Source organism: Meles meles, chromosome 16 (assembly GCF_922984935.1).
Source record: "Meles meles chromosome 16, mMelMel3.1 paternal haplotype, whole genome shotgun sequence".
Classification (NCBI taxonomy): Eukaryota; Metazoa; Chordata; class Mammalia; order Carnivora; family Mustelidae; genus Meles; species Meles meles.
In genome coordinates, this window is record NC_060081.1 from 43881084 (window position 1) to 43901897 (window position 20814).

General features: G+C 35.3%; 1 protein-coding gene across 1 annotated transcript in view; it reads right to left on the bottom strand.

The window, feature by feature from the left end:
* The window catches only part of MACROD2 (mono-ADP ribosylhydrolase 2), a 2072211-nt gene that overhangs the window by 2035338 nt on the left and 16059 nt on the right, over positions 1 to 20814 (bottom strand). The window lies entirely within an intron of this gene.

Here is a 20814-nt window from a genome sequence, read left to right on the forward strand (position 1 = left end):
CCTCATCTGTAAATCAGAAATAACTACAGCTGTTCCATAAGGTTGTTGTGATGATTACAGCAAACAAACAGCAATAAGCCTAACCAAATCTGAAAAGATTAAGGTGAAGAAAATTATAAAACATCATCTGACTACATAAAAATCTAAAACCGTAGGTAAAATATATACATAATCATTAAAAATAGGTATTAAGTAAAATAAAAATCTGTAATACATGTAACTATAAGTATTTTCCCTGATTACAATAAGCTCTTAAGAAGTTAATAAAAAAACATTTTTAAAATGAGCAAATGATAAGAGGAAATAATTCATTAAATGAACATATAATCCACTTAGAACAGTGTTTTGCCCATGGTAAAAGCTTAAAAAAAAATAAACAGCTTAATGAACATACTAAAGTAGATTCAACCTCACTCGTGATTTTTAAAACAGCAAAACAATCAGAGTGGCAAAAATAAAATACAGATAATATAATCCAGAGTTGGTGCTGGGAAGCAGACATATGCATACACTAAAAGGACTATAATGATGGTTCAACATCTTTCAAGGGAAAACTGAAAATATCTCTCACCTGAAAATCTTCAGCTTCTGACCCAGCAATTCCATGGCTAGAAATTACTTTTATGATAGAAACATATATAATAATACAAAGATAAAATATAGGAAGTCTATGAAATATTATACTATTAAAAACAGAAATTGGTATAATCAAAATGCCCATCAATAAGGGAGTAATTAAATAGATGATGAAGCCTGTACAAATACATGAAGTAAATCATTGGAATTTCTTATGGAAAGATTTTCATGATAGATTATGATAGGAAAAAATGCATGAAAATAAATAGTATTAGTGCATGATACTGTGTATAAAAGAAAAGGAGAGAGGCGTTCTAAAGCACATTTATATAAATACTAAAACTCTCTAGCACATATACATGACCTATTATAGGTAGTTACAAATTCAGGGACTGAGTCTGAAAGAAAGACTTATTTTTCATTTTATGCTCTCCCGTACTGTTTGCTTCTCCATGTGCAAGTATCAGGATTATTAATTTTTTGGAGAGATGTATACTTAGATAAGAACATTCAACACTGTGATAGTATCAACCCTTTCAAAATCTGATAGTATTTTTTAAATTGAATATGAATAGAACTCTATGACTACTTTATGAATAGAAAAGAATCTAAGATCAGTCTGAAAAAATGTATCAAAATAACTACAAAAATTTTGAAAAAAGTGTATTTTTTCCCAAATTATCAAAATATATAATGAAACTATAGTAATATAACAGTATCATACTAACACAAAAATTGACAGATCACAACCAAACAGAATGAAGAGTCCAGAAACAGATTATGCATACATGGCAATTTTAGTATATGATTAAGATAACATCAGTAGAGATAAGGAGCTGTCCCTAGGAAACAAATCTAAGAACACCAACCTCCTATCACACAAAAAGAAATTCCATACAGACAACAAACCTAAAGTAAAAATAAGCCAACCTTTTGAAGGAACTAAAAATGTGCTTTCTTGTTATAAAAAGGAAAAAAGTCTTAAATCTAGTAAAATCTAAAATACAAGAGATTAAGATGCAGATGTAACTAAAACCTTAAAACTCTGCTAATAACAAGACAGCATGAATGACAACAGCAATCTTTATTATAAAAGCTAGCACTCAGAGATCACTTAAGATTAGACACTGTTCTATGCTGTTTACAATTACTAACTTATTTAATCCTCACAATAATCTTTTGAGGTATACTATCACTAACCTCATTTTACCAATGAAGAAACTGAGGTACAGGGATTCAGCAACCTTCCCAAAGAAGTGGCAGAGCCAGTATGCAGCCTGGCTGCTGTCCAGTTCAAGTCTGTATTCTTAACCCTATACAACCACAGACTTTTTTTTTTTTTTTAAGATTTTATGTATTTATTTGCAAAAGAAAGCATGTGTAAGCATGAGCAGGGGGCGGGGCAGAGGGAGAAGTAGAAGCAGACTCCCCACTGAGCAGGAAGCCTGATATGGGACTCAATCCCAGGATTCTAGGACCATGACCTAAGCCCAAGGCAGACTCTTAATCAACTGAGCCACCGAGGCACCCCAAGGATAGAATTCTAAAAGATACTGCAACATTTACAAAGTTAAAGCACAAAAACAGGCAATCCAATAGAAAAATGGGCAAAAGTTATGAACAGGTAACTAACAAAAGAAATCTAAATGGCCAATTAAATCGAACAGCAAAGATTTACTAGTTTTTACCCATTCCACTGGCAAACATTTCAGAGATTAATGGCACCTTTTGTCGGCAGGTATAAGAAAACAGGTATTCATACAGTGTTGATGGGTGTATAAACTATTTCAGCAGCTTTGGAGAATGATTTGACAGTTTTATCAAAATTTCCATGTGCCCTGCCTGTAATGTAATAATTCCACTTTTAGGAATCTATCTCCCAGAAATCCTCAGAAATATACACAAGGATTACAAACATTTTCATCATAATCTTATTTGTAATTTTAAGAAAAAATACTTAGTGTCCATCAAGGATAAAATAATTTATGTTAAATAAATTTAAGTAAATTATGATAAAATATATGCCCATTTAATAAAAAGGAAGGAAACATCAAAATACAAACTTAGTTTTTACACCAAAAATAAGAAAATACTGGGGCACCCAGGTGGCTCAGTCAGTTAAGTGTCCAACTCTTGATTTCAGCTCAGGTCATGATCTCAGAGTTAGGAGATCAAGCCCTGTCTTAGATTCCATGCTGGGCATGAGCCTGCTGAATACTCTCTCTCTTCCTCTCCTTCTGCCCCACCCCCCCAAAAAACTAACAAAATATTATATATGAATACACATACAGAGTATTTGTAAAAGCATAAAAAGTAACAAGATTAAGAGCACAGACTCTACTGCCAGACTAGCTGGGTTAACCATACAATTGGTTAACCTCTCTTGGTCTCAATTCCCCATAATTTTATCAGTTACTTCCTAAGGATTTTAGGTCTCCCTAAAAAGTCCCTACTATTTGTTAATGCTTAGAACACCTCCTGATACATCACTGTGTTGACTAAATATAAACTAAAAAATGCACAAAGGGGGCACCTGGGTGGCTCAGTGGGTTAAAGCCACTGCCTTCGGCTCAGGTCATGATCTCAGGGTCCTGGGATCGAACCCCATGTCGGGCTCTCTGCTTAGCAGGGAGCCTGCTTCCTTCCTCTCTCTTTTTCTGCCTGCCTCTCTTGCCTACTTGTGATCTCTGTCAAATAAACAAATAAAATCGTTTTTAAAAAAATGCACAAAGGTCTAGAATGATAATCACCTAAGTGTTGTCAGTATTTACCTCTATGGACTTTGGTGTTTGGCAAACGGGAAACTACCATTTTTTAACTCTATATGTTTTTATATCTTCTGAGTACTTTACAATGACCATGATTTAAGTCTTTTATTTTATGAAATTACAACAAAGTATAAATACACAGACATACGAACGTATAGTAGTGATCACCTTTAGTGATTTCCAACACCTTATATCATATCATACTTACTATAAATTAATGCTTAGAATAAATATTTATCATTAACTTTAATGTTATTTTTTAAATAATTTTTTCATACAAACATTAAAAGGAAAATTAGTTATTTGTAACTTACAACAACTCATTTTAAGAAATAATTACAAAACTTGAAATAAGTTCTAATGTTAACTTCTAGGCACATTTCAGATGTCAGAGCATTTAAGCAATTTTTCATTGTCAAAGTTATGGAGTTCAATCCATATGCAAAGAGACACTACATACTTTGCAAAAAAAAGTACTTCATATAGCATGTCAGAAATTGTTTCAGAGAAATCTAGAGAGTAATCCCTCACAAAGAGATACATGAAATATTTAGAATAACAGTATAACCCCATTTAGAAAAAACACATGTTTTTATCCCATTGTTTTTGTTAACATGAAAAACTTGTATTTATCCACTATACTATTACATGAACACAGTTAAACAGTCTTTAAAATCCCAGGCTGGAGTTATTAGTAAATTATGAATGACCAAAACTAAAATGGGAATGTTATATTCACTATGTTATTTTTCAGTAAATGTCAAATAACCTGACATCTAAATTTAGGTAGGTGGGGAAAAATTGAAAAAGTCATGATCTCGGAGTCCTGGGATCGAGCCCCGCATCGGGCTCTCTACTCCGCAGGGAGCCTGCTTCCTCCTCTCTCTCTGCCTGCCTCTCTGCCTACTTGTGATCTCTCTCTGTCAAATAAATAAATAAAATCTTTAAAAAAAAAAAAAAGAAAAAGACATACCTGTGCTTCCCTCTTTTCCTAAAAGTTGGCTGTCTTTCATCAATTAAATTTGCACCCCAAAAGTGTATAAATAACAGGAAAGACCAGTAGATTCCTTGTTTAGCTATTTAAGTATTGGTATTTCCAAACAGTCTGGCCACAAGTTACTACGTTAACAACAGAAAAAAGAAGAAAAAAAAGGAGGAAGGGCCGCTTTCATAAGATTTTTAATTCACAGTGATCTCTTACACCAAATAACGCCTGATAGAATCAACAATCAGAATTTTTCTGTGCCTCCAGAAGATCAGGTAACAATATTTTGCAATGAAATCTAGGAAGAAAAGCACTATTTCTTGAATCCATGTTCTCCCTGTGCCAATCAGTATTTCAAAGAACATGTTGGCTTAGTCTGTTAAATCATTTAACTATAAACAGAAAAGTAATCTTCGTTAGTTGTTTGCCTTAAAACAAAAACCAAAAAAAAAAAAAAATTTACTGGTTTTCCAATCACTAACAGTACTGATAAATTACACTATCAAGGATCTGAGACAGGAATATCACTTATGTACAATTATTTTAGAACAAGAATCTCCATAATCAGTCTACGGCCATACCACCCTGAACGCGCCCGATCTCGTCTGATCTCGGAAGCTAAGCAGGGTCGGGCCTGGTTAGTACTTGGATGGGAGAATCTCCATAATCAGAAACACACAAGATTAGACAACCTCTTGTTAAATTACCACCCAGCGAAGAAAGTGCTTTTACTCTGATTTTCATCTAGAACCGTTCTGAATACTCCAGTGACAGGAAATGCTCTGTGTCAGAGTTCATTCCATTTAGAAACAACTAATGGTGTTTAAAAGTTTTCTCGCACTGTTCTAAAATCAGACTCAATTAACTTTGAGCCAATGCTCCAAAGAGCTCTCTGTCTTAGCCCTCACTTTATCTCCTCCTCCAAACTAAAGAACTTGGAAAACTAAAATGCAATTATTTTCGTAAGCTCAAATAGCCAGTATTTTCAATAGATTAGGCATCATTAGAAAAAAAAAATCTTAAGCATTAAAGGACACAAGTTGAATTTCAAAACAAATTCAACATATTACACATCTTCAACTCTAAAATGACTTTTCTTTAAACAATTTAAAATCTCTGAAAGTGGCAGATGGCTTACAGTTACAGACATTTACAATTGCTGCTGGGAGGTGGTGGTCAAGACTGTCTTCACTAACTGCATACAGTTATTTACTTACCATTTCTGGTGATATAATTAGACAACTGGAACCTTTCAACATTTCAGGCAACAATATATTTAGTGATCAACTGAGTAAAGAATATGAGTCCTACTAATTGGCTGAAACCTTTCCTTAACACCATATGGTTAAGATCAAGAAAATGCCAGCAGTAAAACTTGCAGGGTAAGCATCAGTGGTTTAGGGAAAAAAATCCCAGACAAAAGCACATTTTTAAGTAGTTCTATGTCAACAACCTAACTGCACAGAAAATAATTTTGTGGGGGAAAAAAAAAAAACTCTGAGTGGAATAAAAATGATTCAGAATTGTACTCTGAAAGCAAAGATATTTTCAACTACCTAATTTATTTGTTTCCTTTGAAGATATGTTCAAGGATGATGTATCATAAAAGTATTAACTCAGTAAATCTAAAATAATTTTTAAATTTATTGAAAGAGATCAGAGTGATTAAAAAGCATCGTTTAATAATTTAATTGATAGTGCTTTTTCCCCTTCCTTCTTAATGGAATATAAAATAATGGTGTTTCTTACGGCTTATTCAATAGAACACAGTAGTTCAAAGAAGCTCTGTGCATGGCTGATATGTCAGAAATTACTATTCATCAAAACCAGTTTCTAGTTTCTTCCTCTTCGTCTTTCTATAACTAGAATACATTTCTCAGTTTCTCTTACAATTAAATATGGCCATGTGACTGAGACATAGCCCAAGATATGTGAGTAGAAGTCAGGGGCACCATTTCCAGATCTAGCTCACAAAAACCTATGACATAATCCTTCTTTTTCCTCTTTCCCCTAAGGTTCTCAAGGGCAATCTTAGAAGCAACCTGTCAAAGAAGGAATAGGTTCCACCAGCTCTAGCTCTAAAGGACTATGTAAAACACAATGCCCCCTTCACATACACGCACACTCATATCCCCAACCCAACCACAACACCTCCATGGACACCAGTCTTGAACATTCACACTGGATTATTAGGTTAACATAGAAATAAACTTCTATCAGGTCAAGTCTCTTGAGAATTTGTTAAAGTACCTAGCAGGAGCCAAACTAAAACAGTTGGTTTTCACATTTGAAATTATAAATTTCAAGCAGAATGGCAGACCAGGTAGTTCCAAGCTTTCATTTGCTCACAGAAACATCAAAAACAACATTCAGAAACTGAACCAACTTTGTTGAATTCTGGAAAACAAAGGATTACAGAAACCAAGCCAACAACTAATTAAGAAAAACCTACCTTTAAGAGTTGGAAACCTTTGTAGTATTTGTACTGATCCATATCTCACCCTCTTTCCAACGCAAACTAGAAGGTGCAAAACAGACCTTCTTCACAAATTACTGTGTTAAGTTTGTTCTAACCTATCTGGGGGTACCTGAAGAACTGAAGCAAGGCACTAATCTCTAACCTAACTCAAAACTAAGGTGGAGAAAATCAATAGGCACTGCTCATAAAAGCTGCTAGGCAACTAAGGACTCAAAGACACCTGGGGCAAGATTAAGAATGGATATACAACAGACCATATAATGTCCAGAGGAAAAGATGAGATGAGACTCTCTAGCAACTAATATTCAAAAGTAGCCTTGAATAAAGAACTTTAGAAAGTTAGGGGCACCTGGGTGGCTCAGTTGGTTAAGCATCCAACTCTGATTTGGCTCAGGTCGTGATCTCAGGATCATGGGATGGAACCCTGAGCTGAGCTCTATGTTCAGTGGGGAGTTTGCTTGAGATTCTCTCCCTCTCCCTCTGTCTCTACATGCCTCCCCTCCTCAAATTATAATAAATCTTAAAAAGAAAAAAGTCATGTGCATGTCCGGAGAGGATATCTGCTCAGAAAAGACTTTAAAATACCTTAAGCTTACACCTCAAAATGATCTTAAGTTCAAAGAAGACCTAATTAAGTGTTGAAGGAGAGTCCCAGCATATAGCTCATCCACAAAGACAGAGAGTACTCCAGAAGAAATTTGTGTAAAAATCTGAGTCAATCATGAGCTAAAGGAAGAAAGAGTTTAATGATCACAAATGACAAGGAGTCTATGCAAAAATAAGAAAAAAACCTCAAAACAATGAATTATATAGTTTTCAGCAATTAAAAAAAAAAAAGACCAAAACCATGCAGAAGGAGAATTTGATTTCCACAGTTACCACATTACAATACTCAAAAGCCCAATTTTCAAAGTACAAGACATACAATAAAAGAAAAAAAAATGCCCCATTCAAACAAACAAAATTAACAGAAATAATCTCAGAGGAAGTCCACGTTTCAGACTTACCAGACAATGACCTTTAAACAACCACCTTAAAAAGGAAATCAAGAAAACAATGTATGAATAGAAAATCAAAAAAGAAAAATTACTGAAAAAAAGAATTAAAAATTCAGGGGTTGAGAAGCACAATAACTGAGAATAAAAAATTCACTAAAGGGGTTCAACAGTAAAAGTGAGCAGTCAGAAAAAAACAAACAAACCAAAAATAAAACAAAACAAAACACCAGTGAACCTGAAGATAAAAGAATTGAAATTATCAAGGATGAAAAACAAAAGAATGAAATGAACAGAGCTTAAAAGACTTGAGGGACACAAACACATCAACAAAAGCATTATGGGAGTCTCAGAAGGTGAGAACAAGACAAAAAGATAATATGCAGAAATAATGGACAAAAAGTCACAAATCTGACGAAATATACTAATCTACAAATCAAAAAATCTCAACAAACTCCAAATGGAATACATTCAGAAAAGACACATCATAAACTGTCAAAGATTAAAGACAGAAAGAGAATTGAAAGCAACATGACAGAAGTAACTCATTATGCACAAGGGATCCCCAATAAGATTATCAGTTGATTCCTCATCAGAAACTTTGGAGACAAAAGGGGAAAAAGTGGTATGATTTGTTTAAAGGGATGAACGGGAAAAAAATGTAAACTGAGAATTCTGTATTCAGCAAATCCATTCTTCCAAAAATGAGGGAGAAATAAACACATCTGCAGATAAACAAATATTGAGGTAGTTTATTACCAGTAGACGTACAAAATTCTAATAAGGGTCTCTCAGGTTGAAATAAAAGGATGCTAGAAAGTAAACTGAAGCCATAGGAAGAAATAACTATCTTTATTAAAGTTAAATAAATGGGCAAATGTAAAAGCCAGTATTACTGGTATTTTGGTTTATAAACTCCATTTTCTACATGATTTAAAAGACAAATGCATAAAAAATTAATAATGAATCTGTTACTGAGCACATAATATATAAACATGCAGTATGTTACATCAATAGCATAAAAGTGGGCAGGATGATCGCGCTATTTAACAGTTTTTGTATGCAAATAAAGTTAAGCAGGCATTATTTGATTAAGTAATTATAAAAATTACAACTTTATAACTTTAGGATGTTATATGCATTCCCTGTGGTAATCACAAAGAAAAAGCTATTTAGAATAGGCACAAAAGTTAGTAGGGGAATCAAAAGGTGTCACTACAAAAAAGAAAATCAAATGAACACAAAAGAAGATAATAATGGAGGAAATGAGGGGGAAAAAAAGCTTTCAGACATTTAGAAAATATCAAAGGCCATAGATGAGTCCTTCCTTATCAGTAATTACTTTTAGTATAAATGGCTAAACTCTCCAGTCAAGAGACAGAGATTGGCAGAATGAATTATAAAAGGGGGGGGTGTAATTATATGCTATCCACAAGAGACTCATTAAAGATATAAATAGGTTAAAAGTGAAAAGATAAAATAAGATATTCCATGCAAATAGTTACCAAAGAGAGATGGGGTAGCTATACTAATATCAGATAAAATAGATTTTAAGTAAAAAATGATTACAAAGAATAAAGGATATCATATAGCAATAAAAAGGTCAAGTCATCAAGAAAATAAAACAATAATAAATATATATGCACCAAACAAAAGAACCCAAATTATATGAAGCAACATGGACACAACTGAAGGGAAAATACAGACTCATAATTAAAGAGATTTTAACGTTCTGCTTTCAGTAACAGATGAACAGCCAGACAGAAGACCAATAATGAAATAGAGGGCACGATAATCACTATAAACCAAATGTATCTAGTAGACATATATAAAACACTGTATCCAACAATAATTTTTTTCTTAAGTGCACATGGAATATTACCCAGGATGTTATGCCACAAATCAAATCTCAAAAGTATAAAAAAAGATTGAAATCATAAAAAGGATAATGGAATAAAACGAAGTAACAGAAAGAAAACTGGAATATAAATAAATATGTGCAAATTAAACATGTTTTTGAACAACAGTCAAAGAAAAAAATTTAAAAATACAGAGACAAATGAAAATACACCATACAAAAACTCATTGCATAAAGCAGAAACAGTGTTGAAAGAAATTTAGAGCTCTAAACATATTCAGTGAAAAAGAATATCTCAAATCAATAATCTAATTTTGCATATCAAGGAATTTTTAAAAAAAAGCTAAACAGAAAGCTACCAGAATTATGGAAATAATAAAGGCCAGTGGAGACAATAAATAAAAAAATTAGAAAAGACAACAAGACAAAGGGATGGCCTTTTGAAAAGATGAAATTTACTACCTTTAGCTATACTAAGAGAGAAGACTAAAATTACTAAAATAAAAAATAAAAGTAGGGACAGAATTACCAACTTTACAAAAATAAAAAGTATTACAAGAGAATACTATGAACAGTTATACACCAATAACTTGGATAACCTAGATTAAATGGACAAATACCTAGAAATACTTACCAAAACTGATCCAAAAAAAAATAGAAGATCTGAACAGACTATACTATATACTAGTAAGGAGATTGATCAGCATTCAGAAACCTTGGGAATTTCCCCCCACCCAAAAAAATAAGGTCAGGACTAGATGGTGTCATTGGTGAATTCTACCAAACATTTAAAGAATTAACACTAATCCTTCTCAAACTATTCCCCCAAAAAAGAAAAGGACGGAACACTTCCTAATTCATTCTATATAATCAATACTAAAGCCAGAAAAAGACACTACAAGAAAACTACAGACCAATATCCCTTATGAATAACAATGCAAATAGCCTCAAAAAATACAAATTGAATTCAGTAGCAGCTTTTTTTTTTTTTTTTAAGATTTTTATTTATTTATTTGACAAAGAGAGAGACAGTGAGAGCCGGAATACGAGCAGGGTGAGTGGGAGAGGGAAAGCAGGCTTCCTGCCAAGCAGGGAGCCGGATGAGGAGCTGGATCCCAATGAGGAGCTGGATCCCAGAACTCTGGGATCATGACCTGAGCCAAACAAAGGCAAATGCTTAACGAGTGAGCCATCCAGGCGCCCTCAGCAGCAGCCTAAAAGGAATATATACCTTTGTCTTGAAAAGGAAAAAATAAAATTATCTCTGTTCACAAATAACATGACGTAGAAAACCTGAAGATTATTAGCTTGAATTCAGAAAAGTTGCAGGATTCAAAAATCAACAAAGATCAGCTTCATTTCTGTGTACTAACAATGAACAACCAATAAGTAGTGAAAGAAAACAACTCCATTTATAATAGCATCAGAAAGAATAAAATACTTAAAGTTAATTGGAGGTGAAAGACTTGTATGCTAAAAATTACGAAGCACTGCTGAAAGGAATTATCCTTTATATTTTATTATCATTAAAATAAAGATAAAAAAAGGACAAGCATTGACAAAAACACAGAGGAACCCCTGCGCGTGGCTGATGAGAATATGTAAAAGGATACAGGCACTGTACAAAACAATTTTGTGGTTCCTCAAAAAGTTAAAACACAGAATACCATATAAGCCAGCAGTTTCACTCCTAATTTAAAGAACTGAAAATACACACTCACACACTAGTGTCCAAAGTAGCATTCTTCACAATAGTCAAAAGGTGTAAAAAAACCCAATATCTATCAACAGGTGACATTATACAAAATGTTGTATATACATACAGTAAAATATTATCCAACTTCTAAAGAATGAAATCCTAAAACATGCTACAATATGGATAAACCTAGAAAACATTATGCTTAGTAATATAAGCCAGACATAAAGAATATTGTATTATTCTACTTATGTAAAGTCTAGAATAGGCAAATTTATGGACACAGAAAACAGAACAGAGATTACCAAAAGCTGTGTAAAAGGGGTAGAGGGGAGTTATTTAATGGGTACAGTTTCTATGTGGGAAAATGAAAAGATTTTGGAAGCAGTTACTGATAACGGTTACACAACACTGTAAATTTACTTAAAGCCACTAAATTGTACACTTTAAAATGGTTAAATAGATTCTGAATACACTTGAGGACCTGTCAATTTATGAGAAATTTGAACTAGTTTCTTAGACTACCAGGTATACATTTTTCTATCTGTCCAACCAAATACCACCCAAACGAGTGTTAGAATTAAGACACTATAAAACATATATATATATTTGTGTTTGTCAAAAACACTCATACTATGGCTAAACTCAATATTCTCAGAAGTCATACAATTTCTACTATCATTAAGACAATCATGCTATCAGGCCCCTAGGTATCTCCATAGAGGTACATCCATTATTTTAACAATCAAATAAGATAAATATCTCCAACCCCCATCTTATCTATATTCTTTGAGGATGGATAGACTATGTCCTTAGATGGGACTGACTTCCTCCCATGTAGCTCCTTGCTCTCCATCACCCCTCACTGTTTCGTTCCTATACCCTCACACCTCTCTCCCAGGCTACCCCAAAATTTAAAATTCCTGTTTTTGTCTTTTCTTTCCAGACTTCTCACAAAAGGTTAAGGTATTTCCTCAAAGTCACCTCCTCTGATGTATGAACTATGCTATCCGTTTAGTATATGAAAATTGTTCAGTCAACTACTTTAAACAAATTCTTCCCTTTCAATGACATTAGAATTCATATACAGTGAAGACCAGAGACTTTTAATTCACTTGCTATTTACTCTAAGTGCTAAATAAAAGTTATAAATTTTAAAATATTAGCATTTAATTCAGAAAGGATTTTGTTTTATACGCCCTCATTCTTCTAAAATCTGACAGTACAAACTTCAAAATTCTTAAACCAATATACATTTATAAGGGAAACAAAAAATAATCCTGATGTTGCCAAACCAATTGTTTAAAAAAAAAAAAAACTTCCTCAGCCAGTTGTAATTCCACTTAGTATGTTTAAAACAAACTACCAAATGGATACATACACAAGGAACTTCACTAGACCTTATAAAATTTCAATAAGCATTCACAATTCCTACTTTTTTTTTTATTTTAAAGGACTCTTTATTAACATATTATGTATTATTTGTTTCAGGGGTACAGGTCTGTGAATCACCAGTCTTACACAATTCACAGCACTCACCATAGCACATACCCTCCCCAATGTCCATCACCCAGCCACCCTATCCACCATTCCCCTCCCTGCCAGCAATCCTCAGTTAGTTTCCTGAGTTTAGGAGTCTCTTATGGTTTGTCTCCCTCTTGGGTCCTCCCTACCCCCCAAAACCACCTGCCCTGCCTCTCAAATTCCTCATATCAGAGAGATCATATGATAATTCTTTCTCTGATTTCACTTAGCATAATACCCTCTAGTTCCATCCACATCGTCGAAATGGCAAGATTTGGGGGGGCTTTGATGGCTGCATAGTATTCTATTGTACTATACACCACATCTTCTTTATCCATTCATCCGTTGATAGACACCTAGGTTCTTCCCATAGTTTGGCTATTGTGGACATTGCTGCTATAAACATTCGGGTGCGTGTGCCCCTTCCACAATTCCTACCTCTTTAAAGCAGACAGACCAAATTCAAAGTAGACATGTAGTTACAGTTACAGGAATAGAAAAAAAAAATCTATGTTATATTACACATTAGTTAAGAACACAGATGTGACTAGGAGTCGTGAATACAGAGTCACAAGGAGTTTCCTGCAAGAGAAAGGTGCATTCTAGAATAATAGCAAGCTTTGGAGCTATGTAGGCCTATTGGTACCTCTTTCAATTCTCAGGACAACCTTAGGATGGAGAAACAACCCCTATGTGGCAAGTAACAAATGAAGAGATAAGTTTAGGGATGTCACACGTTCTCTGGCTAGGAGAGAATTAGGATCTGATGCCAGCAATGTTCAATCCCAAAACTTCTGCACTCCCACAGTTAATATGCAAGATACATATATGTCAAAATAATGGAAATCACTGCCATTGCTGATGTCTGATGAGTTTTTAGCATTAAGGCTCAATTTATGGACACCTACACATACACCCTGAAAGTTTTTATCCCAACATACCAGAGAAGAACAAAATTTGGAGATTCTCCAGCTCTGTTATATTCATATGGCAGACACATCACAAATCTAAGATTGGTGAGAGAATCCCCTATATTTTGAGGTTTCTTGAAAAACTGAATACATCCTAGTCCAATCTCTAGGAAACAGCCAGCAATCTGAAATCCATAGCTTCTCTGGAGTTAGGCCAAACTAAACCTCAGTATTAAAAACCTTGAAAGGCACATTATCTTTTGTTCCACCATGTATATGGCCAGGCATATAGACTACTATCAACTGTATTTTGTTGCTGATCTGTATTTTGTTATGTATCTGGGGGGTTTTTTGTTACTGAACAATATTTTGGTTCCTGTTTCATCACTAATCTTCAATGTGGTTCTAAATCAAAGGCTTAGATAAAACCATAAATGGTATTTAAATCTGTGTTTTAAATACTTACATGGAAAATCAGTAACTATTTCAAAAAAGAAGACGTTGACTTTATAAAGACTCTTTCATGTTGAAAAATGATCAGAGGGAGAAAAAATAAGAAAATGAAAGGAAAATGCTGGCTTTGGCTACCACCAGTCTATTCTATAACTCATCTCAAGGTACCCATCTGAACTGACCAAAAAGTATTTAAGTAAAATCAGTTTACTAATTCACCAAATGGGTTAAAAAGAAAGCTAAGAGAATCTGTGAACTACAGATCTACAAAACACACAGAAGGAACTTTTCATCTTGCAGTCTCAACACCAAGTCATTATATATAACAAAAAAAAAAGGGGTTTTAGTTCTGTATTAGTTTTTTAAAAAGCTTAAATACAAGGACAATTCATATAGCACGCAGTGGTATATACACCAATGCACGATAAAATATACTTTTCTTAAAACAACCTTGGGAAGTAGGTAAAAGGACCAAAAGTGAAATAAAAGTGGAAGAAAGACAAAACCATGTAGTGAATCATGAATCCCTAAGTAACTTCATATTTTTTCCTCTCCATTTTAGAAATTACCCTTATTTGACAAATGTCTGACTAAAACAGTGCTTACACCATCACACAGAATATCATCATAAAAATCTTTAATGTTTTCATACATTATTACAATGAAGGCCACTGTTCTCAAAATTCTTAGACATTGTTTAGCCTAATTCTCTTATAGGGAACTAAACTTTTTGTCAGTAGTCAAGTTCTTTCTGAAGCAAACCAACTAACTCAGTAAAGGGCTTAAATGGGATATATTACTAACATAATTTCTTAGAGTTGCTTTACATATCAAGGATCAATAATGCCAAAGTAAATGCATTTAGAATGGCAATATTTTAAGGTTTTTTTTACATTTTAAATTATTACTATACAATAAGCTTAGTGTCTATGTTTTATGCCCATTTAACATAAGCTCTTCTGACATTTTAAAAACATCTGTTTAAAGATTTATTTGACAGAAATAGAGGGAGCACGAGGCAGGTGCAGAGGGAGAGGGAGAGAGAAACTTAAGCAGACTCTGCACTGAGCACAGAGCCCAGGGCAGGACTCAATCTCATGATCCTGATACCAGGACCTAAACTGTGCTGAAACCAAGAGTTAGTGGCCTAACTGACAGTGCCCCCAGGAGCTCCAGGCTCTTTTAACACTTAAACTCATAGGAACTGAAATGAAGACATTTCATTACTAATTATTATAAACATTTAATACTGATGAATACACATGAATTCCCATCCTTGCCTCAACTAGTTAAATATCTATGTAATAGTTCAATAAAAACTTTATTCAAATATTCAAATATATCAGTGGACTAACTTTTAAAACTTAGTAAAACCAACCTTATATTACAGAGATGTAAATGCATATGTTACTTACATTAAAAAGCATCTGGCTTAATTTCTAAGCCCATCATTCCCACAAGAATCTTTACAACAGAGCAAAAAAGATAAAAGATAAGAGATAGGAAATAATACATGAAAATACCACCAGGCAAGTAGTTTCTAATTTAGTCAATTCACACAACACGTATTTACTGAGTATCTACTATGCAGCAAGTACTATCACAGATGCCAGAGACATTAAGGGGAGTGAAGACAACGTCATCCCTATTTTCCTTGTAATTGCAGTCACATACAGAGAGATAACCTGATAAAGATAATCCTATGATTGACTACATAAAAACAAAGTAATATAAATGTTCTATGAAAAGGAACATAACACTATTAAAGTATCTTATAGCAAAGGAAACTATTCCAGAATAAGAGCTCAGGGAAGACTTCAAAAAATAATAACAGAGGGGAGGAGTCAAGATGGCGGAGAAGTAGCAGCCTGAGACTACATCAGGTAGCAGGAGATCAGCTCGATAGCTTATCTAAACATTGCAAACACCTACAAATCCAACGGGAGAGCGAAGAGAAGAAGAACAGCAACTCTAGAAACAGAAAATCAACCACTTTCTGAAAGGTAGGACTGGCGGAGAAGTGAATCTAAAACGACGGGAAGATAGACCACGGGGGGAGGGGCCGGCTCCCGGCAAGCGGCGGAGCAACGGAGCACAAAATCAGGACTTTTAAAAGTCTGTTCCACTGAGGGACATTGCTCCAGGGGCTAAACTGGGGTGAAGCCCACGCGGGGCCAGCGTGGCCCCAGGCCCCGCAGGGTCACAGAAGGATCGGGGGTGTCGGAGTGTCGGAGAGCTCGCAGGTATTAGAACGGAGAAGCCGGCTGGAGAGACAGAGCCGAGGACTAAACTCTCAGCTCGGGGTTACCTTGAACTGGTCGCGGGCTGGGTGAGCTCGGAGCGCGGCTAGAGGCTGGGGATACGGGAGTGATTGGGTGCTGTCCTCTGGGGGCGCACTGAGGAGTGGGGCCCCAGGCTCTCGGCTCCTCCGGGCGGGAGACTGGGAGGCCACCATTTTCATTCCCGTCCTCCGGAACTCTACGGAAAGCGTTCAGGGAACAGAAGCTCCCAAAAGCGAACCCGAGCCGATTACTTAGTCCGGCCGCCGGTAAGGGCGGTGCAATCCCGCCTCGGGCAAAGACACTTGAGAGTCACTACAACAGGCCCCTCCCCCAGAAGATCAACAAAATATCCAGCCAGGACGAAGTTCATCTATCAAGGAGAAAGCAGATTCAATTCCTAAGACAGCAGAGCAATTCCAGAGGAGGAGAAAGCAAAGCACGGAACTCATGGCTTTCTCCCCATGATTCTTTAGTCTTGCGGCTACTTCAATTTTTTTTTCTTTTTTCAATTTTTTTTTCTTTTTTCTTTTTTCTTCTTCTGCTAAATTTGTTTTTTAAACTTTTACCCTTTTCTTTTTTAACATTTTTTGACTAGTTCATCTAAATATATATATTTTTTCTTTCTTTCTTATATTTTTTATTTGTTTTATTTTTTAAATTTTTTTCTTTTTTTTTTTTTTTTTTTCAGAAGCTGTTTTTATCCCCTTTCTCCCCCCCACAATTTGGGGTCTCTTCTGATTTGGTTACAGCGCATTTTTCCGGGGTCTTTGCCACCCTTTTAGTAGTTTATTTGCTCCTTCATATTCTCTTATCTGGACAAAATGACAAGGAGGAAAAAATCACCACAAACAAAAGAACAAGAGACAGTACCGAAGGCTAGGGACCTAATCAACACAGACATGGGTAACATGTCAGATCAAGAGTTCAGAATGACGATTCTGAACATTCTAGCCGGGCTCGAAAAAGGCATGGAAGATATTAGAGAAACCCTCTCTGGAGATATTAAAGCCCTTTCTGGAGAAATTAAAGAACTAAAATCTAACCAAGTTGAAATCAAAAAAGCTATTAATGAGGTGCAATCAAAAATGGAGGCTCTCACTGCTAGGATAAATGAGGCAGAAGAAAGAATTAGTGATATAGAAGACCAAATGACAGAGAATAAGGAAGCCGAGCAAAAGAGGGACAAACAGCTACTGGACCATGAGGGGAGAATTCGAGAGATAAGTGACACCATAAGACGAAACAACATTAGAATAATTGGGATTCCAGAAGAAGAAGAAACAGAGAGGGGAGCAGAAGGTCTATTGGAGAGAATCAATGGAGAGAATTTCCCTAATATGGCAAAGGGAACAAGCATCAAAATCCAGGAGATGCAGAGAACCCCCCTCAAAGTCAACAAGAATAGGTCCACACCCCGTCACCTAATAGTAAAATTTACAAGTCTTAGTGACAAAGAGAAAATCCTGAAAGCAGCCCGAGAAAAGAAGTCTGTAACATACAATGGTAAAAATATTAGATTGGCGGCAGACTTATCCACAGAGACCTGGCAGGCCAGAAAGAGCTGGCATGATATATTCAGAGCACTCAACAAGAAAAACATGCAGCCAAGAATACTCTATCCAGCTAGGCTATCATTGAAAATAGAAGGAGAGATCAAAAGCTTCCAGGACAAACAAAAACTGAAAGAATTTGCAAACACCAAACCAGCTCTACAGGAAATATTGAAAGGGGTCCTCTAAGCCAAGAGAGAGCCTAAAAGTAGTAGATCAGAAAGGTACAGAGACAATATACAGTAACAGTCACCTTACAGGCTAATAATGGCACTAAATTCATATCTCTCAATAGTTACCCTCAATGTTAATGGGCTAAATGCCCCAATCAAAAGACACAGGGTATCAGAATGGATAAAAAAACAAAACCCATCAGTATGTTGCCTACAAGAAACTCATTTTAGATGCGAAGACACCTCCAGATTTAAAGTGAGGGGGTGGAAAACAATTTACCATGCTAATGGACATCAGAAGAAAGCTGGGGTGGCAATCCTTATATCAGATCAATTCGATTTTAAGCCAAAGACTATAATAAGAGATGAGGAAGGACACTATATCCTACTCAAAGGGTCTGTCCAACAAGAAGATCTAACAATTTTAAACATCTATGCCCCTAACGTGGGAGCAGCCAACTATATCAACCAATTAATAACAAAATCAAAGAAACACATCAATAATAATACAATAATAGTAGGGGACTTTAACACTCCCCTCACTGAAATGGACAGATCATCCAAGCAAAAGATCAACAAGGAAATAAAGGCCTTAAATGACACACTGGACCAGATGGACATCACAGATATATTCAGAACATTTCATCCCAAAGCAACAGAATACACATTCTTCTCTAGTGCACATGGAACCTTCTCCAGAATAGATCACATCCTGGGTCACAAATCAGGTCTCAACCGGTATCAAAAGATTAGGATTATTCCCTGCATATTTTCAGACCACAATGCTCTGAAGCTAGAACTCAATCACAAGAGGAAAGCTGGAAAGAACCCAAATGCATGGAGACGAAACAGCATCCTTCTAAAGAATGAATGGGTTAACCAGGAAATTAAAGAAGAATTGAAAAAATTCATGGAAACAAATGATAATGAAAACACAACAGTTCAAAATCTGTGGGACACAGCAAAGGCAGTCCTGAGAGGAAAATATATAGCGGTACAAGACTTTCTCAAGAAACAAGAAAGGTCTCAAGTACACAACCTAACCCTACACGTAAAGGAGCTGGAGAAAGAACAAGAAGGAAACCCTAAACCCAGCAGGAGAAGAGAAATCATAAAGATCAGAGCAGAAATCAATGAAATAGAAACCAAAAAAACAATAGAAAAAATCAATGAAACTAGGAGCTGGTTCTTTGAAAGAATCAATAAGATTGATAAACCCCTGGCCAGACTCATCAAAAAGAAAAGAGAAAGGACCCAAATCAATAAAATCATGAATGAAAAAGGAGAGATCACAACTAACACCAAAGAAATACAGACAATTATAAGAACATACTATGAGCAACTCTACGCCAACAAATTGGACAATCTGGAAGAAATAGATGCATTCCTAGAGACATATAAACTACCACAACTGAACCAGGAAGAAATAGAAAACCTGAACAGGCCCATAACCAGTAAGGAGATTGAAACAGTCATCAAAAATCTCCAAACAAACAAAAGCCCAGGGCCAGACGGCTTCCCAGGGGAATTCTACCAAACATTTAAAGAAGAACTAATTCCTATTCTCTTGAAACTGTTCCAAAAAATAGAAACGGAAGGAAAACTTCCAAACTCATTTTATGAGGCCAGCATCACCTTGATCCCAAAACCAGACAAGGATCCCACCAAAAAAGAGAACTACAGACCAATATCCTTGATGAACACAGATGCAAAAATTCTCGCCAAAATACTAGCCAATAGGATTCAACAGTACATTAAAAGGATTATTCACCACGATCAAGTGGGATTTATTCCAGGGCTGCAGGGTTGGTTCAACATCCGCAAATCAATCAATGTGATACAACACATTAATAAAAGAAAGAACAAGAACCATATGATACTCTCAATAGATGCTGAAAAAGCATTTGACAAAGTACAGCATCCCTTCCTGATCAAAACTCTTCAAAGTGTGGGGATAGAGGGCACATACCTCAATATTATCAAAGCCATCTATGAAAAACCCACCGCAAATATCATTCTCAATGGAGAAAAACTGAAAGCTTTTCCGTTAAGGTCAGGAACACGGCAGGGATGTCCATTATCACCACTGCTATTCAACATAGTACTAGAAGTCCTAGCCTCAGCAATCAGACAACAAAAAGAAATTAAAGGCATCCAAATTGGTAAAGAAGAAGTCAAACTATCACTCTTCGCAGATGATATGATACTATATGTGGAAAACCCAAAAGACTCCACTCCAACACTGCTAGAACTTGTCCAGGAATTCAGTAAAGTGTCAGGATATAAAATCAATGCACAGAAATCAGTTGCATTTCTGTACACCAACAACAAGACTGAAGAAAGAGAAATTAAGGAGTCCATCCCATTTACAATTGTACCCAAAACTATAAGATACCTAAGAATAAACCTAACCAAAGAGACTAAGAATCTATACACAGAAAATTATAAAGTACTCATGAAAGAAATTGAGGAAGACACAAAGAAATGGAAAAATGTTCCATGCTCCTGGATTGGAAGAATAAATATTGTGAAAATGTCTATGCTACCTAAAGCAATCTACACAT